Source organism: Squalius cephalus (genome assembly GCF_949319135.1).
Source record: "Squalius cephalus genome assembly, chromosome: 15".
Taxonomy (NCBI): domain Eukaryota; kingdom Metazoa; phylum Chordata; class Actinopteri; order Cypriniformes; family Leuciscidae; genus Squalius; species Squalius cephalus.
The window spans coordinates 9,900,588-9,911,049 of NC_137136.1; positions in this window are offsets into that span (position 1 = coordinate 9,900,588).

A 10,462-nucleotide genomic window follows, 5' to 3' on the forward strand; every position below is an offset into this window, starting at 1 on the left:
TCGCGATCTCCGAAGATCATTTCCTGCTGTTCATAACAACCCTAAAAGAGCTTTTTGCAGGCTGCACTATTCCCAGTCAGGCCCGGACTGGCCATCGGGAGCACCGGGAGAATTCCCGGTGGCCTGGCGACTAATTTGGCCTGCTGCCAGCCAGCGTTTTTTTAATTTTATTTTTTTATTATTATTATTTTTTATACTACTACCTTTACCAGTGATCATTTTCAAATTCGTCATTCAATAAAATTATTATTATAAAATAAAATCATGAATCTGTTAGTCTTGACTGGCAAGGCTACGATTCGACTTTAAGCCTCAGCCAAACGGTTAAACAGAAAATGCGAGCAGGAATCAAATGATGGAGAGAAAACAGCCAGGTGGAGCAGAGAGGGAAAGGACAACGAAAAAGAAAGCACTCAAAGAACAAGCATCAAAATGTTGCAAAATGAACGACCTGTTCAGGGCTTCAAGTGCAGGTCAGTTTCATCTATAAATACTGTACTTTTTTTCTTCGTTAAAGGACAAGTTCGGTATTTTACACTTAAAGCCCTGTTTACAGATTGTTTCTGATGAAATAGAACGGTTAAGATTAAAATTTGGACACATGCTGCTGTCCCGAGAATTTTAGGTTTCTTTCGCTTCTCCCCCCCCCCCCCCACCTCCACAATGGCTGCATATGTGCACTGAAACAATCCTTCCTAAAACGCATGAAACTTTCGTTTACAAAGACGTGAAACTCACCAAGGGGTCAGGGGTGTTCACTGATATGCTCAAATCGCTGCAAAAGATGCTTTCCAACAGGTTTTATCGTAGTTTTTGTCAAACACACACACACAAAAAAACTTGGACAAAAACTACGATAAAACCTGTTGGAAAGCATCTTTTGCATCGATTTTTGTGTGAGCATATCAGTGAACACCCCTGACCACTTGGTGAGTTTCTCCATAAATTGTAAGTCTTTAAGAACTAACAATTTATGATTTATTTAATACCATGGTACTGAAAGATTATTTGATTCATGTACTATATCAAGGTATATATATATATATATATATATATAATTTAATGTCTATAGTGAAAACAATGTGTAGAAATTAAGCCATCAGGTTGGATCTGAACCATTTGCTCATATATTTTCAAAGGCCAACCATGCTTTACCAGCATATCACTATGAGCCCCACATTTATATTTGTAATAAAAATATGATCTAGAGTATATTTGTATATATTATTCTCTTGATGGAAATAAATATGCATATATAATATAGCTATGTATATATTATCCTCCTGATGGAAATAAATGTTGTGGTGTTATTTCCATCAAGTGGTGCATACATTTTTGGTCGAGATCTTGTATTGACAATGCAAGAGTCAAGCACACTGTAAATTCTACTCCAGCACATCCCAAAGACTTTCAATGAATTTGAAGGTCTGGAAGCCAATTCATGTGTGAAAATAATTCTTCATGCTCCCACCCAACAATTCTTTCACAGTTTGAACCTGATGAATCTTGACATTGTCATCCTGGAATATGGCCATGATGTGTCTTCCTACATGGCTGTTTAAGAAATTAAAAGCTACAGGGTTAGAAGAACTGTTGCCAAACATATGCTAGAAACATAATAATCACTGCAATAATGATCCAATATATATGCATATATATTATTGTTGACAATCTATTTTCTGTTTTCTTCAAGTTGTATTAATATTTTCATCTTTTATTTGTTTTGCTCAGTCAGAACATTTCATATTTTGTGACATCAAATCGCATTTATTCATGCTTTTCATGTGTGTTGTGTGCACACAAAAAAACACAAAAAAAGAGCAAAAGAGAGAAAAATATAAAAGGGGAGGGAAAAAAATCAGCTTTCCTCCTACTTCAGTGTGTTGGTCTTTGATAAAGACCTGTTACCGGGGCAACACAGACCTAATTCACAGACTTGGAACTGTCATGCACTAACCTCTGGAGCGGAGAGGGGGGTGCAAGAACTGTGAAGAAAGGGTGGGGGTGGGTGGGGGGTGAGCAGGAGAGACAGTTAATTACAGAATGCAAATTACGTTGTCAGAAGAGCCATTCAAAAAAAGAGTCTGCTCCTGCCTTTCAGCTCCTCCCCTTTGGTGCAGGTTTAATAAGCGACTCTTTCAAACGGCCCTGCCTGTGGCTTTCAGAGACAACTGGAAATAATCTCAGAATGATGAACAGAATCGGATTGCCTCTTCCAGGCCTTGACAACCTAATGCATGCAAAATAGGGGTAAAGCCATGGGCATGGGACTATCTTCTTACAAGGTGTTGAACAACATCAACCCCTGGGCTCCTCTGAAATTTCTAACCCCCTCTGTCTTTTTCTCACTATAGCTCTCTTTCTTTAACTTCCGTTTTACCCACAATGCCTCTGTTTCTTAGCCCTAGGAAAAGTTCTTGTAATTTTATTTGACTTGTCAAGGCTGAAGGAAACTTGAAGTAAGATGGATGTTGAGTGGCAAAATTTCACTGCTTCGAATATAGACAGACATAAATCAGTTTCTACATACTGAATAATTATAATGGTGGGAATAAAATATTGAATACTCATTATTGTAGCTGTAAATGTAAGGGCGACTCTGTCCAGCACTTCTAATCTTTTCTCAATGACTGGCTCCTGACTTTTATAAAATAAATTCACTATATGTACATCCAATAGTTTTGATACAGCAAGATATTTCAAACCTGTATGAATTTCTTCTTCTTCTGCTGAGCACAAAAGAGTATATTTTGAAGAATGTCAGTAACCAGACAGTTGATGGACCCCATTGACCTCCATAGTGAGGAAAAATACAATGGCAGTCAATGTGGTTCATCAACTTTGGTTACCGACATTCTTCAAAATATCTTCTTTTCTGTTCAGCAGAAGAAAGAAATTCATACAGGTTTGAAACAACTTGAGGGTGAGTAAATGATGACAGAATTTTCATTTTTTAAGTGATATTCCTTTAAGTATGGAATTATTCTTGTGCCAATAATAATGAACGTAGCTTTTCAAGAAACTAATGAAAATATAAATTGAAACTAAATAAAATATCTTTGAAACTGAAAAAGAATAAATTGCAGGCAAATTTTTGGACTTCGTTTTTAATACACTGCATGTTTTGCTAACTATTTCTCATATTTCAATCGCTGATCTGAACTTACAAATGCGCTTCCAGAGTTTTCATTTACGCTTCTGAAGTTTTCGCTTACGCTTCTGGAGTTTTCGTTTACGCTGCCTGAGTTTTCGTTCGCCGTTCTGACCATAGACAGTATATAAAGGTTCTGACACATTTCTCTCGTGGGGGCGGGGCTAGTAGCAGTGCGCGTAAGCGAAAACTTCAGAAGCGTAAATGAAAACTCTGGAAGCGCATTTGTAAGTTCAGATCAGCGATTGAAATATGAGAAATAGTTAGCAAAACATGCAGTGTATTAAAAACAAAGTCAAAAAAATTGCCTGTGATTTATTCTTGTTTCAAAGATATTTTATTCAGTTTCAATTTATATTTTCATTAGTTTCTTGAAAAGCTACATTCATTATTATTGGCACAAGAATAACTCCATATTTAAGTACTTATTCAAAATAAACACTAATTTATGGTTTATTTAATCAATGTTGGCATTTCACAACCTCTTAACAAATAATGTACCTTTATACTCCAAAAAATATATGTGATATAGATTTAGGCATTCTTTTATAAATCTCCAGTGTTTAAAAATATATTGGCCTGGTTTCACAGACAGGGCTAGGGATATTAAGCCAGGATTAGGCTTTAGTTCAATTAGGACATTTCAGTACCTTTTAAAAATGTGCCTTATAAAAAAAAATAAAAAATAAACATTACTGGTGTGCATCTTGAGACAAAACAATGACACTGATATATTTTAAGAAATGTAAGTGGAAGTTGCTTTCAGTTAAAACAGATTACACATGCATTTTATTCTGGTACTAGGCTTAAGCCTTGTCTGTGAAACCGGGGAATTAAATGTTAGATCAAACTGTTACCTCAAATTCAATCTGCACGCAATGACCTCAGGGATCAGGAACATTTCATGCTGTACTGTGATTCAGTTTGTTGCTATTCAGTTTTTGGGGAGAAAATAAAATCAAACCCTGTGGGGCCTTTAGCTGTGAAAACAGCAAGCAAAGCTAATATTAAGATAGGGAAGTGTAATACTTGTTAATATTCAGCCTTCGTTCACCACGTAACTGCTTGTGATCCACCTGAACTTGTGGCTTCCCGAGGTAGGCAATCTGCTCGCCACCACCGAAATCGATAGACGTGAGAGTAGAAAAGTATGAGTTGAGTGGCAAGATCTGCGACTATTGTCCTCTTTAACCTCTTCCATTTACTGTGAGAGCGACTAGCGACCATTATAAAATGTTCAAAGTAATAGATATTGAACTAGCATTCAAAATGAGCTGAGCGAAAGGTAATCAAAGCATTCAGTAATTACAGTGTCTTCTGTAGTCCTCCTCCCAAAAAAGACTCCATTATGTCCTTGTTCTCCTGATAATAATGAAACAGGTGTTCGGCTGTGTGTGTGTGTCGGGGTACTATTAAGTCAAAGGACACAGTTACATGGGAACTGCTAGGGAGGCCAATTTATGTGTGCTATAATGACAAATGTTTTTCAGTGTTTTGTTAGAGAAAAAAAAAGTGCTTAGACAAAATGGTTCATTATTCGTTATGAAATATAATAAGAGAGAAAACTGATATCATATACTAAATGGATTGCATCAGATGGTTTATAGTTAAAGCTTCAGCTGAAAGACCTAGCAATTTAGATTTTTTTTTCTTGTTTCATTTGGCAGGATTTTGATTTTCTCTGACATCTCCATTTCACATATGGCTTCCCAACGCACATACTGTACTTAAAAACTTGATTTGTTTATTTTATTTTTAAGCAGTTAATCGTAATAAATAAATGTTGAAATCCTTCATCTGCATGGTTCAAACTCTATTATAATGTTTGTTTAAAGGCAGATGATATGTAATTCTGAGTATGTAATATACTATAATTCTGTCTGAGGGCTAAAAAATAGTCCCTGATATCTCAGGGGAGCTGCTTTTGTGGCACGTAAGTGTCGCATTGGAATTCTGCTCAGGACCAGACCAGTGTCTGACTGTCATCCCTAATATGGATGGTGCCAATTAGACCACAGCTACAGAACCTCACACTCTATCACAATCTCTTATATACAATCCACTTTGAACATTTTGCCCCCTACACACTCATTAATCCATACTCAAAGTTTTGTGTGAAACTATTTATCCTCATGATTTTCATCACAAGCCACAGATCATCCCCCAAAAATTCCATATATAGTAACTGTTCTATATAACTTTTCTATAAAATTATTCACTGTTCAAACATTTGAGTTTTTACAGATGAGTCTCTTATGCTACCAAGACTGCATTTATTTGAATTTGATTCAAATACAGTAAAAATGGTAATATTCTGAAATATTACTACAATTTAAAATAAATATTTTCTAATTTAATATATTGTAAAATGTAATTTATTGATGGAAAAGCAACATTTTCAGTAGCCTTTACTCCAGTCTTCAATGTCATTTGATCCTTAAATTAATCCTTAAATTATTATCAATGGTGAAAAGAGTTGTGTGGCTCAATTTCTTTTAGAAACCGTGATACACCAGGGTTAGTACCTAGTTATTACCAATTTATTGTACAGTATTTTCTATAATAAGTACATAGTATGTGTATGGGGAACAGGACTGTAAAATAAAGTGCTACCAAAATTTTTTGTAACATTATAAATGTCCTTAATCCCACTGATTAATTTAATGCATTCTTGCTGACACAAGTGGCCTAATTGATTTTTTTTCTTCTTCTTTTTTTATAAAAACAAAACAATTCTTCAATCATCTGCACTTGTGCTATGATGCATAGACCATGTGATTTGTGTTTTCTTGTGATTTCAGATAAAACAAGAATGAATGAGTCTACTGCAGCATCATATTAGCGAAAAATACCTCGAAGCTGTTGAGGTCTTGTTTTCTGGGAATGGTGTCGGTTCATAAGTCTTTGAGCTCATGCACAGGTTTTCCCCCAACCCTCCATCCCTCTTTTCAAGACTTTTGCTGGCAGCTATGAGAGGTCTGAATGAGAAAGGACTGGCTTCTTACAAGCTCTGTGGGGCAGAACATTTCAGAAAAAAACATTTTTAGATGAATACATAAGAGTACACCTATCTTCAAACATTCACACTGACCATTCAGACATTATTGAATTTTTAAATAAAAAAAAAAAGAAAGTTGAAGGGATATAAATTACAGTATTTAGAAGTACAATATCTTTAGCTGCTTAATTAGTATAGGCCATGTTTAGAATAATTGTGCAGAAGCCAAAACATATGAAATTATACTGTCTGATAGACTCAAAATTATAAAAACAACACCCAGAGCAAGTTTCACTTAAAGGGATAGTTCACCCAAAAATGAAAAAAAAAAAAAAAAAAAAATGAACCTCTCGCGGTTCAAACAAACAGGGCTGGGCAACTGTGTTCACTTAATAAATTATAACACTATCTTTTATTGAGGATGTCAAAGTCCATGGCTCTGTTATCACTAGGTCAAATCTAACCAAATTAGATTGATGCAAACATGAACTGGTTGCATGACAAGCCCTTATCCTTGAAACCCAAAAAATACAACTCATTAAATTAAATACAGGTTCACTTGCAACAAAAATAAACGAGGTTTGTGAGGACCACTTTTTGTGCAATAAATTATTGGCTGCTGAGAGCAAAAAAACATTTATATTTAAAGGGGTCATATAATGGTACATGCACTTTTACAAGTTGATTGTACTGAAATGTGCCTGTACACAACCATCATAAAATGATAACAATCCATCCAGTGTTTTTTTTTAATCTCTTATATGTTTTCCCCTCTCTCAAATCAAGCCATTCGACCGTGTGATGTCACACGGTCGGACGCCCCTCCTACGATTGTTGATTGACAGCAGCGTTTCAACACAGACCCGCCCTCACTCGTGAGCGAGCTGTCAATCATAGTCCGCGCGTCATTGTTGATACCTTTTTTACAGTCTATGGTTGATACGCTGGAGCACTGTCTATGAGCAGTTGTGGTGTTCTGTTCTTGGGTGTAATAACGAACACAGAAGTCATTTTGATGTTCCTAAATCCGAACCGCTGAAAGAAGCAGTGGCTGAGTTTTGTTTTCGAAGGGAATATTCGCCACTGCTCTCATGTTTGCGCGAATCATTTCACCAGACTGCTTTATAAACGAGAACATTGAAAAAGGTATTAGCTCCTGTCTGAGTTATATGTTGTTTATGTGCCTATAATGACTGTCATAGTCTCACAGACTGCTTATTTTTTAAACAGATCAGTAAAATTTTAGTGCTTCAGACCTGCCAGTTGTACCTAACACTGCATAGATAACGTTACGCATCACTGACAAGCCTACATTTACCCAAAAAAAGTTTTTCATGACCATTAGCTGTAACATCAATCTGTCAATGAACTAACGTATACATCAGTAAACACATAGCGTTCGTATCTCACTACTCTACCCTGCCAGTACATACAAAGATAGATCAAAGTGACATTACGTTAACCAACCATTCAGAAACGTCCTGTTTTCCGACTCCGGTTCAAATTGATACGGTTGCACAATGTCCTCAGAGACTCCCGCTGCCATTCTTCAAAATATACCCTCAACTCTTGTCAAGGCAACACCCCACATGTGTTGTTGTGGCAAAATGCCCCACAGAACAGAGGGGCGGGGTGAGCAAAGCTCATTATCATTTAAAGACACATGAACTTAAACAGCTTGCTGAAAACAGAGCTGTTTTTGACCAGGTAAAATGAGTGTTTTCTTACAATACTAATGAGAATTTTTAATTAAAGTATATTACAAACTTTTAATTTAGACCCTAAAGAATCATATAACTTGTACAAAAATGGCATTATATGACCCCTTTAAGAGACATTTTGAAACCAATCAAACTATAAAGACTGTAAACCCATATCTGCTGTTGTTAATGGTTTTATTAAAATTCATGTTCATTTTTACGAACACTCAACCTCCTTAATAATAATAATAATAATATATATATATTGTGATATATCGTCGTGGTTAAGTTCCATTTTTTTATAATCTTGGCTAACGTTCCAGAAACTGTGTGGGCACGTCCTCAAAAGACGTCGCTAGTTTATATAAAAAATGGAAATTTACCACGACGTCCTCACAACGTTGTCATAAAGTAATGTCACGCTGACCAAATGATGTCTAACTGACGACGTCGTCACAACGTACTGTGTTAGCTGGGAAGCTTATTGATATTTTTACATGTTGTTGGGCCTATGCAGTTCTTGAGAATGTTAATAAATGTCAATGTTTGAAAAAAAAAAGAAAACACTGGAATATATTTCCCAGCACAAAAGTATCTGCCACCCAAGAACCCACCTCTGGATTTAACCACAAACAAGTATTCTGCTTTTCTGTATTTTGTATTCTGACAACAAGTGCAAAGTAACTTTACACTCATATATCCGAATCTTCTTACATTCACTCAATCAAAGCCATACTCTGTGCGGTTGAGGTGGGTACAAAGAGAACTTCAAACTTGAAAACCCAACAACAGCACCAAAAAAAAAAAAAAAAAAAAAAGCAATTTCCCAATTTGTTTTATTTATGTGACACATGCTTTCCGGCAGGGAACTTATCTGCAGGCGTCAGGAGGCCCGTTTGTGGAGGAGCACCTAATCCCAAACAGAACGCCTCTGCTAATCTTAAATGGGATGGAAATCCTGGAGATCCTGAATAACTCAACATGGGCCACTCGTGTAACTCTGGACGAAGCAGAAAACAATAATTTGACAAATGTGATAATGCCAACAATAGCGATTTGGCAGCTGAAACTGCGAAATTTGCCTGTTGCAGTCACACAAATGAATCTAATTCTTAAATTCCAATCCAATAAGCTTGGATCTAATTAAATGTGGATTTATGATGCCACTTTAATTAGTCTATATTATATTTTGAACAATGCCATCTTTAATTTTGGTAACTGCCATCAGACTTGGATAGGTTTTTAGATTTTCCATGATTATCTTATAATGAGTTCTGCATTGATGTCTTCATATGGCCTTATGGCATTTCCTCTTTGGTTTTAACGCCACTCTGGGATGTTCATCTGACAATAATTTGTCTCAAGACCAGATCTATTAGCACTACATATCCAGGGGATGAATAATAAGTAGAAGGCAAAGTAGAGGATGGAAACATAATATTTTTAAGTCATATTTTCACTATGAAATGTAGTTTTTTTTTTTTATATATACATTTTCCCTATTTTATTTCTAGTTGTACAGACAGTTTTATATATTTAAAAAAAAAATACATTTACAGCATTTAGAGATTTTTTATATTTATTTATTTATTTGATTTAAAGACTTATATGGATTTTTAATAGTTTTTTTTAAAATCTTTTAAAATCTTTATTATACACTACTTTTTAAAAGTTTTAGGTCAGTAAGATAAAAAAAAGAAATGTTACTTTTTATATTCAGTAACAATGCATTAAATTAAACTTTTACCAAAAATAAACATTATAATTTTACATTATAACAGCACTCTCCCCAGCGCCATTTAGTTCCGGTAGTTCCAGTTTGTCTGAAAACTATGGTAATACAATTAATCACAAAACCAATGTTAATTTTCCTAAGGGGTGGTGAATAGTATTACAAAAGCGAGAGCTTACAAAAGCTACAGTAAACACTACATCAACACTAATGTTGGTTAGCAGGCGAGTGCAAGCAAATCTCTGCCCTTTGTTTACATCGTAGTAACAACATAAAACTTATAATTGGGACTGTTAATAGAAAACGCAACTACAAATCCACAAACAACAGATTGTCCCAACAAAGAGGGAACTTCTCCATTTCAGGAGAAGCTTTTGTGAATAGCCTGCATTGTATTGGTTCTGGAAGCTGTTCTCCATGAAATGTGCAGCACACAAATAAACGTTAGGGTTATAATGTTTAAAATAAATTTAAACCACTCTAAGTTTGTCAGCCTTGTTCTTGGAAAGTGTATGAATTCTGTTAAATAAAATATCTCCCTTTGGAGTATAGAGTAGACTTTGAGCTTTGTAACATTGCAGATCTTCTTTTATACTTCTTTTATACAGCAACGTTATAAACTAATTAAAGTTGAAAAAGTGAAAAAGCATGGGACCCCTTTAAATTTTGAGCACCAAATCAGCATATTATAATGATTTCTGAAGGATCACGCGACACTGACTGAAGACTGGAGTGATAATTCAGCCTTTTATTACTCACTTCTATAGCAAATTCCTCTTTTCCAAAACTTATACTCTGAAATGCACCAGGCAATTTGCACATCTTCAGGAAACCCATCTTTTTTCACACTTTCAAACCAATTTGAGCTGTGCTTTCAGATT